We start from the raw sequence: 23357 nt of genomic DNA, 5'->3' as shown, positions 1-23357 counted from the left end.
AACACTATAGAGGCCAGTGCACTCTACTTGACCCTTCCTCAGAGCGAGCTCTCAGAGTGAACAGAACCCCGACACTCCTGTTTATATCTGTCAGCCAGAGCTCCGTGATTGGGGTTGTTAACCTGGTCCAATCAGGGAAGTCCATGTTAGTGGTGTGGAGAGGAGCTAGCTGGTGATTGTGTTAAATGCATCCTCTATTCTTGTCCTTCTATATAGTAGATTGGAAGGTTCTGTCAAAGGAGTTTTGCTGACTTTGATAAAATCACGACAACACCTATTTTTTAATGTTACTATGCAGTTGACTTTTGAAATGGCAAGATTTTAAATTCATGTTAGCGTGAGAAGCTTGCAAGCTCTGCCTGTGATGCATACAGCTCCTTTCATCCTCCACATTCCCTTTTCTGTTGCTGTTCCCATGATCCTGATAACCTTCTACTTCCCTGTATTTGTTGAATGCTTTTACTAAATGACTATTGTCCCCACTTTTTGCCCACAGACTATGATTTGGATGTTCCCATTCCCTTGTTGGCCTGACACCCTCTCCATGTTACTGTGACCTGTTTGTAGTCCTGGTTCCAGAGTACTCAGATAATGAATTCCCTTCCTACTATCTATGACAGTCCCCAAGGAATCCTTGGAGTCAAGTGGGACCAAATGCCTGATTACTCATGATCAACCCTCTGGGCTAGACTTCAACAAGCACTTTGAATGACTACAACTATGCCTTTGACTGACTTTACCTTCCTCAGAACGATTGACTTTTACACATTACCATTTGCCTGAATCACATTTTCTGCATAAACTGCAGGCACATGCTGCAGATGCGATGTTGAAATAGAATGGTGCCCCACAGCACTGTCTCTGACTGACAGATTGTCTGTTCAGTGCTCCCCACTATGCAAGCTGCCTGCCTCTCCCTCTGCACTAAGAAAACAATACAAGCCACACAGGGGCCGGCAGCTTGTAGCTGAGCATTAAAGACTTTGTGTACTAAGAAAGAAAGGTGAGGTTAGCAGAGGCTGTCAGCCTCCAAGCAAGCACTAAATTCGATGAATGCTACAAAGGCAAGCTACGATCTATAATGGGCATGTATCCATGTCAGCACAAAAGCATGCAGTGTAGAAGCATGAGATGTGCATCTGGTCCAACATGCAAAATAAAACATGGCAGAATTTACGGGTGTCACTGAGCTACAAAGTAAAATGTTGAAGGGTGAAAGCTGTGTCTGAGTTGGTCCAGTTGCAAGCATGATGATGTGGTTGCTGACACTGGCAGCTTTGCTAATGCTGACTTACATGAAGTATTGAGGGGAATGGTGGCTATGGCACAAGTAGTGATGTTGTTATTTAGAGTAAAGAGAAGACCTTTTAGAACAAAGAGAAGGAGAAACTTCTTCAGACAGAGAGTGATGAATCTATGGAATTCACTGCCACAGAAGGCTATTGAGGCCAGGTCATTGAGTGTATTTAAGACTAAGATAGATAAATTCTTGAGTATCGAGGGGATCAAGAATTATGGGGAGAAACATGAGAATGGAGTTGAGAAATTTATCAACCATGATTGAATGATAGAGCAGACTTGATGCGCTGAATAGCTTAATTTCTGCTCCTATGTCTTGTGATGTTATGGTTATGACGAATTGGTTGGGAGATGACCAGGTCACATTAGTCAAATTGGAACTGCCAGGTACTCACTCTGATTGATCTGTTGGGAATTTGTACTGTCTGATTTCTCAGTGGTAAAAGAGAATTGAAAGTGGTGGGAAAATAGGAACAAGGTGGTGTTCCAATAAGGTGCCTAATGCATTGAAGTAGAGAGCTGAGTTGTGACTTGAGGATGAGATTATGAAGTCAGTATTTAAGGCTTGAGGGCAAAAACCAGGGAAGTCTCCCTCTATGCCAAGAATCCGATTTTTCACTGTCACCACATTGGAGAGGAATACTCTGCCCCATATTGCCAATCCTTTATTGCTTCTGGGTTAAAATCCTGGAATTCCCTTTGTAACAGCGCTGTGCATGTCCCTATGTCCCAAGGATTGCAATGTTACATCCAGATAGCTCACCACCACCTTCTTCAGGGGAACTGGGCAATAAAAACTGGTATCCACATCCCATGAATAAATAAGGTCAAGGATTTTATTTAAAACTTGAAAACAAGCAAGTAGATTTATGATTAATTGTTGGACAACAGAATCACTGAAAAATTCTGAGTTGAGCTATTCCATTTACTGATAACAATTTTTTCCCCTAGGTCCTATTGATAGATATTTTTAAATCAACTTGGTCCGACCAGTTTCGATACACCTCTAGAGCAGATGGTACTTGAACCCAGGCCTCTTGGCTCAGAGGTAGGGGTACTGTCATTGCGCCTTAACAGCCCTTGATAAGCTTTTAGAATTGGGTTCTTCTTTAAAACTGTGTTCTCCCAGCATTCCATATTTGATGTTTCCTCATTTAACTGGAGTGTTACTGAAATAACCAGCCTTCTACAAATGTAAGCAAAAGATTTATTGGGTGCCACACTCTCCTATTATATATGCAGTGATTTGAAAAACAAGAGGTTTTATTTTTAGAAGGAATGAAAACTAACCTTCAGTTGGAGGTGGACAAGAGGACAATCGCCATTTGACATCATGAGTACTAGCCAATGGTCATTGGCCAAAATGGTTCTAATAATTCATTGACAATGTAAGTTACCTACACCTTGAAATAGGCCATAGCAATAAGTGCTCAGGGGCAGAGGACAGTCCTTGTCAGACACCTCTCATCCTCATCTTGAGTTGCATTCTTGAGATGGAAATAGTCCAGAACAGCAAGAGGAGGAAGTATGGAAGAATGCAGCTAGACAGCAGGTTACTGCCTTCCCAACTTTAATGAGACTGAGACATTCTGCACCATCCTGTTTTTCCTCTGACATCAGTGAAAGAAACCCCAGCAGTTATGGTTGTTTATTGTCTTTGTCCAATTGACTAATATATCAAATCAAAACTGTTGCTTATTAACAAGCTCTATAGACTATGAAAATTACCTACAAATAGTCAGCTGCCAATATTCGGTAACTGTGATTACAGACACCGCGCCCCCAAGTAAAGATCAACAAAGCACCTTTAATTAGCTTATTGAATGGAACTAATGCCACAGAAACATGAAGTTTATGAAGATGGATCCACAAATTTAGCATCAGGACCAACATCTAGACAAATTGGGTGCAGGTCATCCCATTGTTAAATTGATGTATGTATCGTGCCAGTTTTTAGGTGTAAAACATGTACCAGTTTCAAGGAGAATTCTGTTCTTGAAAGCCAATCAGATTCTATGCAGATTCTAATGCCCTCAGTGACATACTTAAATGCGTCTTCTGCCTGAGTGGTAGACATCTGAAGATGTGTTGTTGATGGAAATGTCGGAGATACCTGGGCAAAAAGTCTACATGTCTATTTTGAAGATGGCAATGCTGCTTTTTGTAGGTTTCTCCTCGAAGGATTTTACTGAGTAACCTTACACCTTGCACAGGCTGTTTTCTTTAAAACGCACTTAAATGGTTGCATTAACTAAGAAGTGCATATGTCCTATACAACAAACTATTATTTATTATTTGCTTTATCCAATGGTCCTCAATTATGAATATGATGCAAATTCTTTTGAGTCATTAACCAACATAGTATTAATAATCCTTGCTTGCAGTGTTCTCCACATCCTCTTTTGGTGAATAAATAATTTCAATACTAGGTCTTGCCCCAGGCTTGTTGTGCTGTTCTAAAATTTATTTCAGAGTTCTGCTCATGAAAACTGTAATGGGAGCCTGATTTATCAATTCTGGAACTGTATATAAATTTTGTGCAAAAGGGATTAGGTAAGGGGCCAGTAAGGTTATTGGGACAAATGCCATGTGATGCTTAGCTTTAAAAAATAGATTAAACAAGCCATTAGTCTTACATGAACAATTATTAAAATAATAGAATTCATCAGCAGAAGAAGCAATCTAGGAGGATTTAGGGACAAAATATCTCCGAGAAAATGGCAATTAATAATTACCAGTAATAAGAGTTCTTGATTAACCAACACTATGAGTGCAAAATGCAAAACTTCTTTTGGTACAGGAGCCATGATTAATGGTGTGCTGAAATTAGATTAAAGTGACTATCGCTTATTCCATCACAAAAACCTCTCCCATCTGAGTTCCTGCCTTCCCATACCAAAACTGCTGCCCGCCCCACCAAAGGAGCCTCCAGTAGGAAGAGAAAGGGCATGAAGTAAATAATCAAAGCTCCTGCTTGAGAATGGCAGTCCCAGCTCATACATTCGCACAGCACATGCCATTGAGGCTATTACACATCTGGGATGAATATATAGAATCATAGAATTCCTATAGTGTGGAAAGCAGGCCATTCGACCCATCGAGTCCACACCGATCCTCTGAAGAGCATCCCACTCAGACCTACCCATATACCCTAAACCTGTACCTCTGCATTTCCCATGGCTAATCCAACTAGCCTGCACATCCCTGGACAGTGTGGGCATTCTCCCATGGCCGATCCACCTAATGTGCACATCTTTGGAATGTGGAAGAAAACCAGAGCACATGGAGGAAACCCATGCAGACCAGGGAAAGGAACAATTTACTGCAGGTGCTGGAATCTGTACTGAAAACAATTTATCATAGCGGGTCAGACTGCATCCATGGAGAGAAAGCAAGCCAACGTTTTGAGTCTAGAGGACTCTTTATCAGAACTGAAGTGTGGAGGAGCAGCATTTATGCAATAGTCGGGTGAGGGGGGGCGCGGGTATATGTTGCAGTGCTGAGGGAGAAAGGATGTTATAGTGCGGATTAAGTGATCAGAATGTGAGAATGGCAGAACAATGGTGTGTCTAACCGCTTCACTAGAAAGAATAGACAGTCCCACTGGTGTGGCTCTGACATGGCTTCCTTCTCCATAAGCTCTGTGGTTGACAGGGCCCTCAACCGCATCCAACCTATCACCCAGGCTTTCAACCTTGCCCCTTCCTGTCACTCACAACAGCATGATTAGGTTCCCACCGTCCTCACTTTTCATCCTGCCAACCTCCACATTCAAAGGATCATTTTCTTCCATTTCAGACAACTCCAGCAGAATGCCAGTACCAAACAATTCTTCCCCTTTGTCCCCCATCTGCATCTTGCAGGGGCTGTTCCCTCTGGGACACGCCAATCTATTCCTCGACCACTCACACCACCACCCCTTTTCCCGTGGCACCTTCCCATGTAACTGCGAAAGGTGCAACACCTACCCCTCCACCTCCTCCTGCTCAGCATCCAAGGGCATAAACAGTCTTTCCAGGTGAAGCAACATTTCCCCTGTATCGCCTCCTATTTTGTGTATTGTATTCGTTGCACCCAATGTGGCCTACTCTGCATTGGAGAAACCAAAGGCAGACTGGGTGACTGCTTTGCAGAACATCTCTGGTCTGTGAGTAAACATCAACCTGACTTTCCCGTAGCCAGTCATTTTAACACAGCGTCCCACTCTCATGCCCACTTGTCTGTCCTCGGCATACTGCAATGCTCCAGTGAATCACAGTGTAAACTTAAGGAGCAAAATCTCATCTTCAAGTTAGGCATGGAACATAGAACATAGAACATTACAGCGCAGTTCAGGCCCTTCAGCCTTCAATGCTGTGCCGACCTGTGAAACCAATTTGAAGCCCATCTAACCTACACTATTCCATTCTTGTCCATATGCCTATCCAAAGACCATTTAAATGCCCTTAAAGTTGGCGACTTTATTAAAAGAAAAGGCTTTCATTCCATCAATGTGCAAGTGATCTGTGATGATTTGCGCTAGTGGTCTGCTGCAGGTACCCTTGAGAGTTGCCATGATTGTCACGTCATTGAGAATTCTCACATTCCTACTGCATTTCAAAGATCAAAAGCCGTATAACGATGACCACTGGGGGAGCAAGGACTATCTTGTGCGGCCACAGCTGAAGACTCCATCATGCATCCCTCTGACTGAGATGGAGCAGAGATATGATACAACCCATTCTCCAACCAAGTCCACGGTGGAGCAGACAGTAGGGCTGCTGAAGATGAGGTTTCAATGCTTGGATCAGTCTGGAGGTGCCTGGCAATACAATCTGGACAGAGTGTGTCCCATAATCTGAGCATGCCGTGCTCTGCACCATTGGAACAGTCAAATAGGTTATGTGATGGGGGCTATGAGTGACTGTAGTCTTCCATGGATGAAGATGGTCAAAAGGAGGAGCATCGCTTTTGATAGATTCATGAAGGATGTTCCGAATGACAGAGGAGTCCAGTCACAGGCACAGTCTAGAGACATAGGGTAAACCATTTAGGACTGCGATGAGCAGAAATTGCTTCATCCAGAGAATGAAGAGCCTCTGGAATTTGTTGCCGTAGAAAGCAGTCAAGGCAAAAACATTGCTTGATTTCAAGAAGGAATTGGATATAGCACTTGGGAGTTAATGGATCAAAGGATATGGGAGAAAAGCAGGAGCAGGCTATTGAGTTGGATGATCAGCTGTGATTGTATTGGATAGCAGAGCAGGCTCCAAGGGGCAAATGGCCTATTTCTGCTCCAATTTACTATGTTTCTATGATTCAATACTTTAATGAGCATTCAGTTCAAAAATATGTGATCTAGGTGCAGCGATCCCTCATTGGCTGCAATGTATAAAGTGCTCAGAAAGCAAGCAATTAATTTCTGTTCTTAAAGGCAAATGTTGCTTTTGTCTATTTGATTTTCAGTTCACTTTTGCTGTCATACAGTCATAGTGTCATAGATTCCTAGAGCACAGAGACAGGCCCTTTGGCCCAAACTGGGTCATGCCAACCAAAATGTCCATCCACGTCAACGCCATTTCTATGCACTTGACCCATATATTTCCAAATCTTTGATATCCATGTAATTGTCCAAATGCTTTTTAAATGTTGTTAATGTACTCGTTTCAACCACTTCCACCTGCAGCTCATTCCATATGTATACCACCATCTACGTAAGAAAAGTTGCACCTCAGGTTCCCTTTTATTCTTTCCCCTCTAATGTTAAACTGATGCCCTCTAGTCCTCGATTCCCCATCCCTGGGAAAAACACTGAATACATTCACCCTATCCATGCCTCTTATGATCTTATATGCCTCTATAAGATCCCCCCTCAGCCTCCTACACTCTAAAGAAAAAAGTCCTAATTTGTCCAACCTCTCCCTATAACTCAGACCCTTGAGTCCTGACAACACTCTTGTACATTTCTTCTGCATTTTTCCAGTGTAATGACATCCTTCCTACAGCAAGATGACCACAACTGAACACAATACTCCAAGTGCGGCCTCACCAATGTCCTGTACAACTGCAACATAACTTCCCAACTTCTATCAGCAATGCCCTGACTGATGAAGGCCAGTGTGCCAAAAGCCTTCTTCACTGCCCTGTCTACCTGTGACTCCACTTTCAGGGAACCGTGCATATAAAGTCCAAGGTCCCTCTATTCCACTACACTCCTTAAGGCCCTACCATTCACCACGAAACTCCTGATTTGACTTTCCAAAATGCAAGACCTCACACTTATTTGTATTAAATTCCATTTGCCATTTCTTGGCCCACTTCTCCAGCTGATCAAGGTCCTGCTGTAATTTCTCATAAGCTTCCTCATTGTCCATGGTAAGTCCTTTTTTAGTGTCATCTGCATACTTACCAATCATGCCTTGTACATTCTCATCCAAATCACTGATATAGATAACAAACAGCAATGGACCCAACACTGACCCCTGAGGCACTCCACTAGTTACAGGCCTCTAGTCCGACAAGTATCCTTCCACCAATACCCTCTGCTTCCTACGATCAAGCCAATTGTGTATCCAATTTCCCAGCTCCCCCTGGATTCCATGCAATCTCACCTTCCATAGCAGCCTACCACATGGAACCTTATCTAAGGCCTTACTATAACCCATATAGACTACATCTACTGCCTTGTCCTTGTCAACCTTCCTGGTCACTTCATCAAAAAACTCTAACAACTTTATGAGGCATGATCTCCCATGCACAAACCCATGCTGACGACTTCTAAGCAAACTCTGTCTTTCCAAATTCCAATCTCACAGAATCTTCTCAAGTAGCTTACCTACCATAGTTGTTAGGCTTACTTGTCTATGGTTCCCAGATTTTTCTTTGTAGCCCTTCTTGAATAAAGGCACAATACCCATTATCCTCCAGTCTTCTGGGATCTCACCCGTGGCCAATGATACAAAGGTATCAGCCAGGGTCCCTGCAATTTCTTCTCTAGCCTTTTGCAGTGTTCTTGGATACATCTGGTCAGGACCAGGAGACTTATCCACCTTCATGCATTCTAATATGACCAAGACCCCCTCTACTGTGATATGGACTGTCCCCAAGATATCCCAAGTCCTCATGTCTTACTCCATGGGAAACATAAAGGAGAAATATTCATTGAGAACCTCTCCTATGGTTCTACACATACATGTCCAATTTGGTCCTTGAGGGGTCCTATTCGCTCTCTCTAGTTTTTAAAAAAATATGCTCAAATAACCTCTTTGGTTTAACCCTAATCTTCTCAGACAAAGATATCTCGTGCCCTCTTTTTGCCCTCCTGATTTCCTTCATTCAGTAAACTCCTGTATCCCTTATATACCTCCAAGGATTCCCTTGATCCCAGCTGCCTGTACCTGAGCCATGCTTCTTTTTTTCTGGTCAAAGCTTCAATATCTCCTGCCATTCAGGGTTCCCTATTCCTGTCAACCTTGCCCTTCACCCTCACAGGAACAATAGATCTTCAACTCTAACTATCTTACTTTTAAAGGCACCCCCACTTGCCAGAGATCCCTTTGTCACTGAATAAAAATGAATGTTTTGAAATGTTTGAAGGCTTCTCTGTATATAATGATCCTATATTGAAAAATGAGAAGTTTGTGGGCATCACTGGGCACTGGGGAAAGAGTATCTTTCGTTTAGACAGGATTGGGTGGGATGAAGCTAAGGATGAGTTAGCTGTGTCACTTAGGTTCTTAAATAGTAGTAGATGTAAGAATGTGAACTTGAAATAAGTATTAACTATGCCATCTATGTGCCCAGAGAAGTGTTGCCTTGTGGTTGCTCTATCACCTTGTCTATGGTGAAGGGCAACTCTGGATTGCCAGTGTATCACTAGATGTACAGCTTGGTGCCAGGAATTCCTGGCAGTGAAGAGTACTTCTGATTATGGCAGAATATGATGAAAGAGTGACATAAGAGCGTAATGCATGGGTAGAGTTTAAGTAGATGGCATGAGGAAACCAGTGGAGAGAAAGCCTCCATGAAGCTCACCAAAATGTACAATTTCTGGAAAAAAATTAACCAATTTTCCAAACATCTCACTTGAAAAAATAAAAATGGCACCTGGGCCTTAGAGTAATGCTACTGAAGGACCACCTGTTCTTGTATGCTTACATTTTCAAATGTGGATAATACAGGTTTTGCCAGGGCCTAAATTGTCCAAATTAGGAATTTGATGTAGACAAATAGTAATATTATTCAGTATCCTCTGTTGAAATAAAGTATCCATCAAACTGATAAACATTAATGTTTACAAAATCCTCCCGACATGAATTGTAGATTGAAAAATGGACAAGGAGATGAATGGAGTTAGTCTAACAATCCAAGGCGTTCTGGAACTGTAAAAGGCAGATAGAATTTTAGGCAGTGTGTATTTACGGTAAAAGGCTAGTAAATAAATTGGCTTAAAAAGAATAAGCAACAAGTAATAGTTAAAGGTGTCTCAATGACTCTCCGTGTTGCCAGGTTAGGGACAATGCCCTGGAATTAGGGCACAAGGCAATTACATCAGGAATTACTGTGTGAACCCAAGAATTATAACTTGATTCAGAAACAAAACCGAACTTGGTCGAATTCAGATATGATAATGTTGATGTGTGCGTAGCTAGAGAGATCAGCTAAGGTAGTGAAGGAAGACCTTGAAAGTGGAAAGAAAATGACAGATGAGACTGGGTATGGGAAATACAAGCTATTATGGGTATGGGAAATACATGGTGAAATAATACATTTCATTAAAGCAATCAGTAGATAGACATTAGTTTGTTCCCTATTCGGAGAGAGGTTAGCTGGACCTAAGAAAAGGGACATCAATATATTTCCTAAAGTTGATCTGTCACTTGGCTACTGGTGATTGTAACTGGTAACAGGCTTCCTTGTAATTAACTGCTGTTTGAATTGTGAGGTTCATTTACACTATTTGTATAACAAGATACTAATGGCGTGTGAGAATTCATTGCCTTCTCTCACTTGAAAGGGAGAACATTAGCTAGCTAAAAATGATATGTTAGTTTCTGTAATTTATGACAACTGTGTCCCCATGCCCTGAGCATGGTTGGAAAATACAGCAGGAACTGTAACCAGTCATGGGGTTCATAGCAGCTTGATTTCAAATGTCTGCTTTATTTTGCTGCTGTTATTCAACACACATCGGCACACCACTGAATTTAAAATACCTCTGAGGGGCAGCTTTGAATAGAAGTGCTTGATAGAGCGAACATAGCTCCGTTAATATATTCAAAAGAACTCAATTGTCTTTGGGACTCTGTGGCTTCACAATGTACTTGGGATTCTGAAGTTGGTAGAACTAAGAACAGGGAAAGGTGCCATGGGACTGTGAAAAGAATATTATTAACTTGCAGCGAATTCACCTTTCAACAATGATGCACAAAGTTTAGTAAATCCTGCATAAAACTGATAAGTTAAGATGGTTGAATTCCTTCCTCAAGTAGGTGGATTGGAATGACAAAGATTTAGAATCATAGAATTTTACAACATGGAAAGAGACCCTTCAGCCCACTGTCTGTGCTGTTCATCAAATATTCATCTACTCTCATTCCATTTTCTAGCATTTGGACCATAGCCTTGACTGCTATGGTGTTTCAAGTGCTCATCTAAATCGTTCTTAAATATCTTGAGGGTTCCTATCTCTACCAAGTGAGTTCCAAATACCCACAAAACTCTGGGTGAAAAAATAGTTTCCTAAAGTCCCCTTTAAATGTCCTGCTCCTGTCCTTAAAACTGTTCATCCTGGTTAATTAGCCTTCCACTAAAGGGAAAGGTTTCACACCATTTACCCTGTCTATGAACTTCGCATACCTCATACAGATCACCTCCTCAGACTTCTCTACTCTGAGGAAAGTTAGCCTAGCAAGTCTTTCTTCAGAGCTGAATCAATCCAACATCTGAGTGAATCCCTTCTGCATCTTCTCTAATGCAATCACATCTGATTGCATGGCAACCAACTATAGAGTTTTAGGATGTAACCTCCAAGTCAAACACACTGATGCACTCTTTGTGGATTTGCCACATTCCAACTGATTCAATTTTGGCACTGAGCTCCTTTAACAGGCAGGCATGTATAATGGGATATAGTTATAGTAACTCCATTACTTGCAGTCCTCTATGGTCTTGAACCTGTTTTGGAGATTTAACCTTTTAAGCTAGTGTAAAGCAGGAGGGGAGAGGTAGGAGACGAGAGGCTCCCTGATACAACTTCCCCTTTGTTGAACCCACAAAGGAAAGCCAACCTGTTTACAATTAAAACTTCATTGGATGTGGGAGTGGAGAACATTATTCAGCAATCCTGGGCAGATCATCTAAATTTCAAATCCACTTTATCCACTTGAGCATCTCTCCATGCCTGAAACGCACAGGCATCCTTTGCACAGGATGCAAATAGTGAAAATGTCAGAAAATGTGTGAATCTATTGTACCATTCTTACACCCATATTTGAGGGAATATTTCCACAACTTGCATCAAAAATTCTAGGGCGTAATAGGGAGCTGACCAAATGTCTCCCTATTCACTAGCACTAGATCCATATAAATCTAAGCAGAATGAAAAACATTCCTTCAGTTTTAATGTGTTATCATCTGAAATCCTTATGAAATAGTGGATTTCAGGAATGGAATTGCACTTGAAAGAATCAGTATTAATAGTGATGAAAAGGACCCTTAAGTTTTAATGTCTTACTGCCTTTTCAACCCTAATGGTTAGGTTGTTGTGACCTTTAAAAGGCCCTTATGGTCCAAATATCTGCCTGGAATGAACTGCAGTCCTCATCTCAACAAAATCTGGATCCTAATGATCAGAAACATCACGTGAAATCTTAAGGGCCATATGGACAGAGATAGTGACAAAATTGTTGACTCCATCGGTATCGACAGTGTTCCCTGAGAAAAGTTAAGATTTTAAACAATTTTGTTTTGGAGTAAGGGGAAGGCTTAAATATGAGGAGCTGCATTGGGATAGCTGTTTATCTTCTGTAGCTGGCCTGTTAAATTCAAATGAGGATCATTCCAGATAAATGTGAGATGATGCACTTGGACAGGACAATCAAAGTTGGGGAATACATAATGAACTTTCAGAACCTTAGAAGCACTGAAGATATGAGGGACCTTAGCATGTACACTGGTCCTTAAGATATCAGGACAGATAGATAAAGTGATTAAGTAAGCATATGATATATTTACCTTTATTAGCCGGGGGGGAGATTATGTTGGAACTGTACAAAATGTTAGTCAGGCCACAGCTAGAGTATTGTGTGCAGTTCTGGAATCCGCATTATTGAAGGGATGTGATTGCACTGGACAGATGTTGAAGAAATTTGCCAGGATGTTACCTGTGCTGGAGAGTTCAAGTTATGGGGCAGAAGGTTCAGAGGAGAATGAGGAAAAACTGAGAGAGTGGTCAGATTCTGGAACTCACTGCCTGTAAAGCTGGTATAGACAGAGACCTTCATTACATTTACAAGTAGTTAGTTGTGCATTTGCAATGCTGAGGTATACAAAACTGTGGGCCAAATGCTGCAAAAGGAGATTGGAATAGATAGGTGGTTGTTTTTGATCAGCACAGATGCAATGGGCTGAAGGACCATTTCCTTTGCTGTAAATCTATGTGACTCTATGACTGTAAGATGTCCCATTCGGACAGCCTTACCACTGCTGAATTGGGAAATTGGTTATAGTACTCCAGTAGTGAGTTTGAAACTCAAAAACATCCCTCATAATTTCAGGACGACTAACTGTACTGAGCAGCAAAGAGCTAATTTAAGTATCTACTTATGGCAATTCCAGGTAGTGAGATTGCTGCTATAAATAAACTGAATATATTTATGGTGGTAGAAGTGTAAATGTATTTAAATTTGAAGTATTAAAAATCTATTTTGTGATTTATCGTTTCATATCTCATTGTCAAATGATGCAGTGGATCTGACACATATTTCTTACAGGTTCATCGGTATGAAAATTCATAGCAAAGCTTTGAAACAAATCTTGGTTCATATATCTTACCTCCACTTGATGATTTGCAGTGCAAGTGCACTGGAATTAGATGGTATGATATGCTGAAGTTGCAGGAAGTTAAGTAACTAACAGGAAGGTGCCTATTTTTGTCGGTCAGATGGAAACATTTATGCTGTCAGCTGATTGCTGATGTCATGTCCCTATGACAATGTGCAGGTTACATAGAACATAGAACATTACAGCGCAGTACAAGCCTTCAGCCCTCGATGTTGCGCCGACCTGTGGAACCAATCTGAAGCCCATCTAACCTACACTATTCCAGTTTCATCCATATGTATCTCCAATGATCATTTTAGTGCCCTTAAAGTTGGCAAGTCTACTACTATTGCAGACAGTGTGTTCCACACCCCTACTACTCTCTGAGTAAAGAAACTACCTCTGGCATCCGAGCTATATCTATCACCCTCAATTTAAAGCTATGTCCCCTCATGCTAGCCATCACCATCCAAGGAAAAAAACTCTCACTGTCCACCCTATCTAACCCACTGATTATCTTTTATGTCTCAATTAGGTCACCTCTCAACCTTCTTCGATCTAACGAAAACAGCCTCAAGTCCCTCAGCCTTTCCTCATAAGAGCTTCCCTCCATACCAGACAACAGCCTAAGAAATCTTCTCTGCACCCTTTCCAAAGCTTCCATGTCCTTCCTATTATGCGGTGACCAGAACTGTATGCAATACTCCGAAGTTTGGCTGCACCAGAGATTTGTATAGCTGCAGCATGACCTCGTGGGTCTAAAACTCAATCCCTCTACCAATAAAAGCTAACATTTGCTTTCTTAATAACCCTACCAACCTGAGTGGCAACTTTCAGGGATCTATGTACATGGACACCGAGATCTCTCTGCTCATCAACACTACCAAGAATCTTACCATTAGTCCAATACTTTTTATTCCTGTTGCTCCTTCCAAAATGAATCACCTCACACTTTTCTGCATAAAACTCCATTTGCCATCTCTCAACCCAGCTCTGAAGCTTGTTTATGTCCCTCTGTAACCTGCAACATCCTTCAGCACTATCCACAACTCCACCAACCATAGTGTCATCCACAAATTTACTAATCCATCCTTCTACGCCCTCATCTAGATCATTTATAAAAATTACAAACAGCAGTGGACCCAAAACACCTCCTCCTGTGTAATTCAATCCCATCTGGCCTAATACCCTGTATCTCAGTATTCTCCTGGACAACATTGTCCAGTGTGAAAAAAAATTCATTTAGCATTCCCCTATCTCCTTGGACTCAACGCACAACTTCCCACTACTATCCTTGATTGACCCTAATCTTACTCTAGTCATTCTTTTATTCCTGATATACCTGAATGAATTGAATTGAATTGAATTGAAATGAATTTATTGTCATGTGTACCGAGGCACAGTGAGCCATTTTGTCTTGTGAGCAATACAGGTAGATTACAGAGTTAATTAGCAAAGGAAAGTAAATAATAGGTAAACAGTGGCAAAAACAAAAACACAGGTACAGGCGAATGTTAAGAGTTTGTGAGTCCATTCAGTATTCTAACAACAATAAGGTAGAAACTGTTACGAACCAGCTAGTGCATGTGTTCAGGCTTCTGTACCTTCTCCCCAATGGTAGAGATTGTAGAAAAGCATTGCCAGGGTGGGATGAATCTTTGAGAATGCTGGCAGCCTGTCCTTGATAGCGGGCCTGATAGATGGATTCTATAGATGGGGGGTTGGCCTTTGTGATTGTCCAAGCCAAGTTTACCCCTCTCCGTAACCGTCTCTGATCTTGAATGGTACAGTTGCCATACCAAGTAGTGATACATTCAGACAGAATGCTCTCGATGACGCACCTATAAAAGTTGGCAAGGGTATTCGCTGTCATGCCAAATTTTCTCAGCTGCCTGAGGAAGAAGAGAGGTTGTTGGGCCTTTGTAACCAGTGCATCCACATGAAGAGTCCAAGAAAGCTTGTGGATGACCACCCCCCAGGAGCTTGACACTCTTCACTCGTTCCACCTCTGTGCTGTAAATGTGTAGGGGGGCATGGGTAATATCCTGCTGAAAGTCAATAATGAGTTTCTTGCTTTTGTCAGCATTGAGAGCTAGGTTGTTCTCAGTGCACCATTTTTCCAGGTCTTCCACCTCCCATCTGCAGTTTGTTTTCATCGCCATCTGAGATTCGACCCACTGTGGTTGTGTCATCAGCGAATTTGTAAATGGTATTAGTCTGGTATTTGGCGACGCAGTCATGGGTATACAGTGAGTACAGTAGGGGGCTGAATACGCAGCCCTGGGGACTCCAATGCTGAGTGTTAGCAATAATGAAATATTGTCCCCAATCTTCACTGATTGTGGCCTGTGGGTCAGGAAACTGACGATCCAGTTGCAGAGAGTGGGACTTAGTCCGAGATCACTAAATTTAGTAATCAGTCTCGAGGGGATAACAGTGTTGAAGGCTAAACTGTAGTCAATGAGTAGCATTCTTACCTAGCTGTTGTTGGTGTCAAGATGTTCTAGGGAGTAGTGAAGGGCAAGTGATATGGCAGCTGACGTGGATCTGTTGGTCCGATAGGCAAATTGGAGTGGGTCAAGACTAGTGGGGAGGCTGGAGTTGATTAATGTCATGACCAGCCTTTCAAAGCACCTCATGACCACCGAAATTAGGGCCACTGAGCAGTAGTCATTGTGACATATTGCATGGGCCTTCTTAAGCACAGGGATAATGTCGGCCCTCTCGAAACAGGCAGGGACAGTGGCCTGCTGCAGGGAGAGTTTGAAGATGTCTGAGAAGACCACTGCCCAGTTGATCTGCGCATGCTCTGAGTGCACGGCCTAGTACTCTGTCTTGGACTCACATGAAGGAAAACTGATCTGACCTCTGATGCAATGAATGTTGGGATAGGTTCTTCAGGACTTGTCAGAATAGGTGTTACCTCTCTGCCAAACTTCTGCTCAAAGCGAGTATAGAAGGCGTTGAGACGATCTAGGAGGGATAGATCATCGTCTGCTATCTTGCATTGTCTCTTCTTAGAACCTGTGATCTCGTTTAGTCCTTGCCTTGGTCACCAGGTATCTGTTCGGGTCTCTAGTTTGGATTGGTATTTGTCCTTGGCTGTCTTAATGACTCTGTGAAGGTTATATTTAAATTTCTTACATTTGAATGGGTCTCCTGATCGAAGGCCTCATGCCTGGTTTATAGCAGGTTCTGTCTGTCCTGATTCACTCAGGATTTCCTGATGGGGAACACTCTGATTAACCTCCTCGGTATGCAGTCCCCTCCACACACTTGCTGATAAAGTCTGTGGCATACTCGTCCAAGCTACCTGTGGACTGTTTGAACATGGTCGATTCCAGACAGCACTGGAGTTTATCCTTTGCCTCCTCCAACCAGCACTGGACCTGTATCCATGAGGTGGTCCCCTGCTTGAGCTTTTGCCTGTAAACCGGGAGAAGAAACACGGCACTGTGGTCGGAGTTCCCGAAATGAGTGCAGGGGATGGAGCAGTAGGCATGCTTCACAGTGATGGAACAGTGGTCTAAAATGTTCGGGCACCTGGTGGGGCAGGTAATGTTCTGGTGGTACTTGATTAAAGTCACCGTTACAATAAACAGTGCCTCAGGTTTTCCATCTCCAGGGTGTTAGTGGTGGAGTACAGCACATCCAGAGCTTCCTCAACCTTTGCCTGTGAAAGGTTACCTATTGAAAGCTTTAGGGTTTTCCTTGATCCTATCTGCCAACAACTTCTCATGTCCCCTCCTGGCTCTTCTTAGCTCTCTCTTTAGGTCTTTCCTGGCTAACTTGTAACTCTCAAGCACCCTAACTGAGCCTTCATGTCTCATCCTAACATAAGCCTCCTTCTTCCTCTTTTTTAGTAAACCATGGTTCTTTCGTTCAATCTCTTCTTCCCGGCCTGACCAGTATATACTTATCAAAGACACGCAGTAGCTGCTGCTTGAATTAGTTCCACATTTCAATTGTGTCCATCCCAGCAGTTTCTTTCCCCATCCTATACAAGTTCAATCTTGCCTAATCACATCATGATTGCCTTTGCCCCAGCAACAACTCTTGCCCTGCAGTATATACTTATCCCTTTCCAAATTATGGGCACTATCACCAAAGTGTTCACCTACCTCCAAATCTAACACATGGATAGGTGCATTACCCAGTACTAAATCCAATGTGGCTTCGCCCCTTGATGGATTATCTATATAGTGTGTCAGAAAATCATATGCACACATTGGACAAAAACTGACCCATCTAAAGTAATCAAACTATAATATTTCCAGTCAATATTTGGAATGTTAAAGTCCCACATAACAAGTACCCTTTTACTCTCGCTCCTATCCAAAATTATCTTTGCTATCCTTTCCTCTACATCTCTGGAATTATTCAAAGGCCTATAGTAAACTCCCAACAGGGTAACCTCTCTTATCCTGTTTCTAACCTCAATCCACACTACCTCAGTTGACGAGTCCTCAAAATGTCCTTTCTGCCCTTGTAATACTGTCCTTGACTAACAATGCCACACCTCCCCCTCTTTTACCATCTTCTCTGTTCTTACTGAAACATCTAAATCCTGCTCTATCCATGTCTCTGAAATGACCACATTGAAGTCCCAGGTACCAACCAATGCTGCAAGTTCACCCACCTTATTCTGGATGCTCCTGGCACTGAAATTGACACACTTCAAACCACCTTCCTACTTGCTGGTGAGCTCTTGCGACCTTGAAACCTCACTTCTGACCTCACTGCTCTCAACCTCCTAGATACTGGAACTACAATTTAGGTTCCCAACACCCTGCTGAATTATCCAGGCAGACCATCCCACACATCACCTAAGCAAAGAATTCAGGCTGTATCATTGACCCTTGAGCAAGTCACTGCACTTCTACCTACTAAGTGTATGGGCCACCACTTAAATGCTTAAGTCTGGAACTTAAGGAGTGAGCCTATGCAAATGTGTACACTCTAGTGCTATCTTTAACCCTCACCATTATAATGAAGAGCGTCCTCGGAACCTTTAAAAAAAGAGAAAATACTATGAAGCCATTGTGATTTAATATAGACCACCCTCTGACAGTTTCCAATGGTCTGTTCCTGCGGTTATTGCAGGCTGTGAGGGGAATCCTTGAGTTTTAAGTTGGATTGCTTCAACCTATTATTAACTACTGTCAAATCAAATCAGATGCTGGAAATACTCAATGGATCTGGCAGAAGCTGTGGAGTGAGTTAATGTTCCAAAAACCTTTCTTTTGAATGTTTTTACTGGTCTCAAACCAGTTTTAAAATTAATCAACTGGGACACGAAATTCAGCATCACAGTGCCATTTTCTTTGGCGCAACAGCGTATTTTGTTTCCAAAATGACATCAGACCAAGGTGGATAAGCTTCTGCTGCTAAGTGTGCAGCATGCAATTTTGATGACATTGTCAGTGTAATACTAACCTGACTAAAGTTGCCGTCCAAAATTACCAACAATTATCTCTCAGATGCGCATAACTGATCATGTGCACAGTAGTGGGAAGAAATTCCCAGATCCATCAATGCTTTGGTATTGAGTGCTTGGTTTCTACTGATTGTTCCTGCAATTGTAGAAATGCTAGGTGGATGCAGTCTTGTTTAGAAGTGCTGATGTCTAAGGCAGTGCTGTAGACCGATCAAGGGACTTTGTCCTGACTTCATGGATTCTGTTCAAACCATTTGTTTCTAGACATAGCTGCAATAGCTAATAATGAAATAGCTCCACAGAGGCTGGTATCCCATCACCAAGTCACGCTTTATATACGCATGGAGAGTTCTTGACACTGATCCAGATCCCACAGAGCCAGCTCCCAGAGTGAACAGAACCTCTGATGTTCTTGTTTATATATATTTTTTAATTTTAATAACCAGTACAAATTACAAACAGTTAACAATGAACAGCAGTTTACAAGAAACAGCAACTTACAGGGAAAACCAGTGATAAAGCCAGACCCCCAAACCCCACCATACAACCAGCTCACAGAGAAAGGAGGGCAAACCTTAAATCCTATCTTATTATATCAAAAAGGAAACAGTAGACGCAATCACGTATAGACAGTGCAATAAAGCAAACAATAAAGCAGTGCATATATCACAGGCACCCCTGGCAACCCAGCAAACCACTCGTCCCTTCCACCTTCCAGCCACTATAGGGCAGCCCACCCCCATGCCCCTTCTGGCTCTCAGAACACCAAGGCACATCTTCCAGCCACCTATGGGACAACCCATCCTGTTTCCCCAACACCCACCCATCCCCAGAACAACAGCAATCAGGACAGCCTACCCACCATCTGGCATCCCTAACCATCCTTCCAGCCACATCTAGGACAGCACACCCCAGTACCTGCCCCGTGTGACAGCACTAAGGACAGCCTACCCATCTTCTGGCTTGAGAGGTGATTTATGAACCTCCTAGCTTACAGTAAGGCCTGTTCGACCCACGGACACACAAGACAGTGCAGGTGATAAACTCAACAATCAACAAGACAGAGTCAAACCAACCTTGCCCTTCAGTGGACTAGTACTGATGCTACCCTTGGGTACTTATTCTCTCACTTCATGAAAATCTCACCTTAATCTACACCATAAAGTGACAGTAGCTGAGCTGGAGGCTATGATTATGGAGTGAGTGACATCGTTTACCATATCATTGCCTTGTTGTTCATGCAGCTGCTACTGTTCCACTGTGGCTGGTTGGGCTCTTCTTAGATATCTGAAATAAGAAAGGGACAAGGATAGGATTGTGGTGAAGGAAGTTGGAGATGTATGCTTTCAATGTATAAATCTGAAGAGATAATGCAATGAGAGGGAAGTAGAATGTGAGAATTTGGATTAGGTGTGAGGATTTCATATTTATCAATAGTCTCTGTCCCACAGCCTTAATTGTGGCTGCTTCAACAATGGGAAGCAACATCCCTTCCCATGTGCACACTGAGATGCAGCCATTCCTGCCTTATGAGGCACAGGTTACTGCTCTCCTTTACATGCTATCTTATTCTGCAAGAAAGAGGTAAGTGTGCCAGAGGATGCCATGCAATTGTTTATGTGACTCCACATTAGTTGGATAGTTGAGCAGTTGGAATGTGTACAAAGCAATCAGATGTGGGGATGTGAGGATTGAGGCAACTCTGTATAAAGGTGAAGCAAAGCTATGTGTGTGAGGTATGAACAGTGATGATTAGAAATTGTCTGTAGCCATTGATGGAAGCTAATTGCGCATTCCACAATGTGGGGCTAATGATATAATTGCTGGGATGGAGCTTTGATTAAGCACTAAGATTGCCCATTTGAATGAAGTGAAGGAATTTCTTGTGGCATTGATTCCGGGTCCCTGACTACCTTCCAGACATTGACTTCCATACCTATCTGGCTGCACTGGCTTCATCTAAAGGCTGTCCTGCCTTCTGTGGATAAGTGACATCTCTTCTTTTCTTCTGCATTGTCTCTAGTGCAGCATCTAATGCATTCATGGATACCTATATTTCAATGACAAAATGTGTGAATCTATAATATATATTACACAAATATAGAATTGAGTATGCATAATTATAAGATTACCATAAAAGGACACTCAGCAATTATGAGGAACACAGAGCAATTATGGAAGAAAAGATTAGAATGGGGTCATCTAAATTAACCTTGGCTAAAGGAAGGTAGATTCACAGACAAAAGGAGGAATGGGGATAAGTTTAAATTATGATTGTTTTTCCATTCTTAAGCCCATGACAGTGATATATTGTTCGATTTACTCCATTTTCCCTTTCTATTCCTATCACTGAGGTAGATCAAAAGGTACTCTTCAAACCCTGATTTTTGTATTTCAACTTTTTAAAAAACCTCACAAGGAAAAGGTTGAAGATGAAATTATAGGTAGGATTTATTAAAATATTTGGAATGCTGGGAAAGAGTTTTGCTACTCTACACAGACACAACAAGCATTCAGGAAATTTAGGGACATGAGATAAGATAGGTTTTGATAAAACCAGAAGTATTAAAATTTAGTAACAGTGATTTACAAAGTCCCAGAGGTTAATGCCCAATAATAGTTTCTGCCATGAGCTGGGACAAGTGTTTTTGTCCTCCTTGTCGATGAAGTATAGGCTTCTTTCCAGCCAAAAGCTTGACAACAGTTTAGACAATGCAAGGCAGGCTGCCAACTCATCCTGGAGACCCATGTTCTCTCTGCAGGTCAAACAAAAATTGACTCAGAATTGTAGAATTTAATTAATTCATTAAGCTTAGATCTCTGTCATGTGACAAAGGCAGGCTGGAATTTCAGATGTTGATGGCCCATCTCAGTGGGTTAATTCAAAGACTGTTAAGCTAATAATTGAGCTTTATCTCTTTTATTATAGTTTTCATTGTGAAGTGGCAAGGCAATTGTAAAAGCATTGGTGTAATAGTGCCCTTCATAGAGCCAGTAACAACTCAGAGATGGACGAGTTTATTCAAGTGAATCAAACTGTTTATTGCAAGCTGGTAAATGCAGGGAGAGGCGTTCCAGGTAGACAAGATTACTGGAATCACTCTCATGAGCACGAATTACAGCGTTTTATACAATTTTCAAACAATCATCAGCAGTTTGGCTCCACCTCCCTTTCTAATGTGGTCACTCCCTAGAGCTCTCATTTTAGTTTGATAATTTAATCAGCTTAAATGCAGGGAGAGGCGTTCCAGGTAGACATGCAAGAATACTGGAATCACTCTCATTCATGAGCACGAATTACAGCGTTTTATACAATTTTCAAACAATCATCAGCAGTTTGTCTCCACCTCCCTTTCTAATGTGGTCACTCTCTAGAGCTCTCATTTTAGTTTGATAATTTAATCAGAGTTTGATAATTTAATCAGCTATCTACTTTGTCAGCTATTCCGTCCTATCATCCTGTCTAATCTCATAAACCAGCTACCAAACGGTCAGGGTGCATGGTCCTATGGTCTAACTGACATGTCACAGAGGTGTCAGCCATTTCAACATGTTCAGCAGACCACATTGTTCTACCCGAATAAGCCTTGCTTAAGTCTTCTCAGTCAACTATTTCATGTCTATTCTATTATACTTATGTGTGTGTAGGAGATTCTTCCCTTCAATCTGTATTCATTTTAACATAATATATCTTGATGGTTTCTATTGCTAGCTGGCTAGGTGCAGAAAAGTAATCTTCAATTCCTTTCTGTCAGCTTTAGCTACAATGTCTATACAATACATTAGGTTCAGAATGTCATGTGATAATCCTTGGCTATTTTATGAATCCAGCAAACAGTCCATTTTAAAAGAACAGAAGTTAAACATGAAAGTATAGCAGAGAAAACTGTTTTATTTTGGAATTTCTCTTCCTGCTGTCTGGCCATGACAGCAGGAATATCAGTTCTCTGTGGAATAGCAATAAAAAATGCCCAGGAAGAATTTGCACAGGAAGCGATCCATTTGTGCAACTGTAAAATCATAAGAATTATATATCTGCAAATTCTTAAGCTGTGCCATGTCTTATCATAATGGCACTGGTCAGTCTGTCTGATTGCTTGGAGCTTTGGCTAAAATTATTTTAATAGCTATTATTCAGTATATTGTTGATTTTGTTGGAATAAATGAAATAGTACAACAATTTGTTTTGGTATTTTTCCATCCTATGATACATTTATTGTAATTTATTACTGAAGAAATCTTCAGTTTTGCACAAATAATATGACATTTCACACAATATTCAAAGAACACTTTTTTTAAGAAAGCAAATTATGTTTTGTTCTAGTCATGTATTCATGCAATGAGGAATGAGGGTAAAGTATTATTTAGGGCTGTTGGAACAGTGCTGTTATTAGATATGAAAATACAATTTACAAACAGGAATTAGGAGCATGAGTAGGTCACTTAACCCTTCAAGCCTACTCTACTATTCAAAAACACATGGCTGATTTGGTTACTCCACATCCTCACCTATCTTGGTAAACTTTCACCCCCTTGTTAATCAAAAAATCTATCTACCTCTGCCTAAAAATATCCAAAGACTGAACTTCCACCATCCTTT

This window comes from Chiloscyllium plagiosum, chromosome 9, assembly GCF_004010195.1.
Source record: "Chiloscyllium plagiosum isolate BGI_BamShark_2017 chromosome 9, ASM401019v2, whole genome shotgun sequence".
Lineage (NCBI taxonomy): Eukaryota > Metazoa > Chordata > Chondrichthyes > Orectolobiformes > Hemiscylliidae > Chiloscyllium > Chiloscyllium plagiosum.
This window is presented reverse-complemented; position numbering follows the sequence as displayed.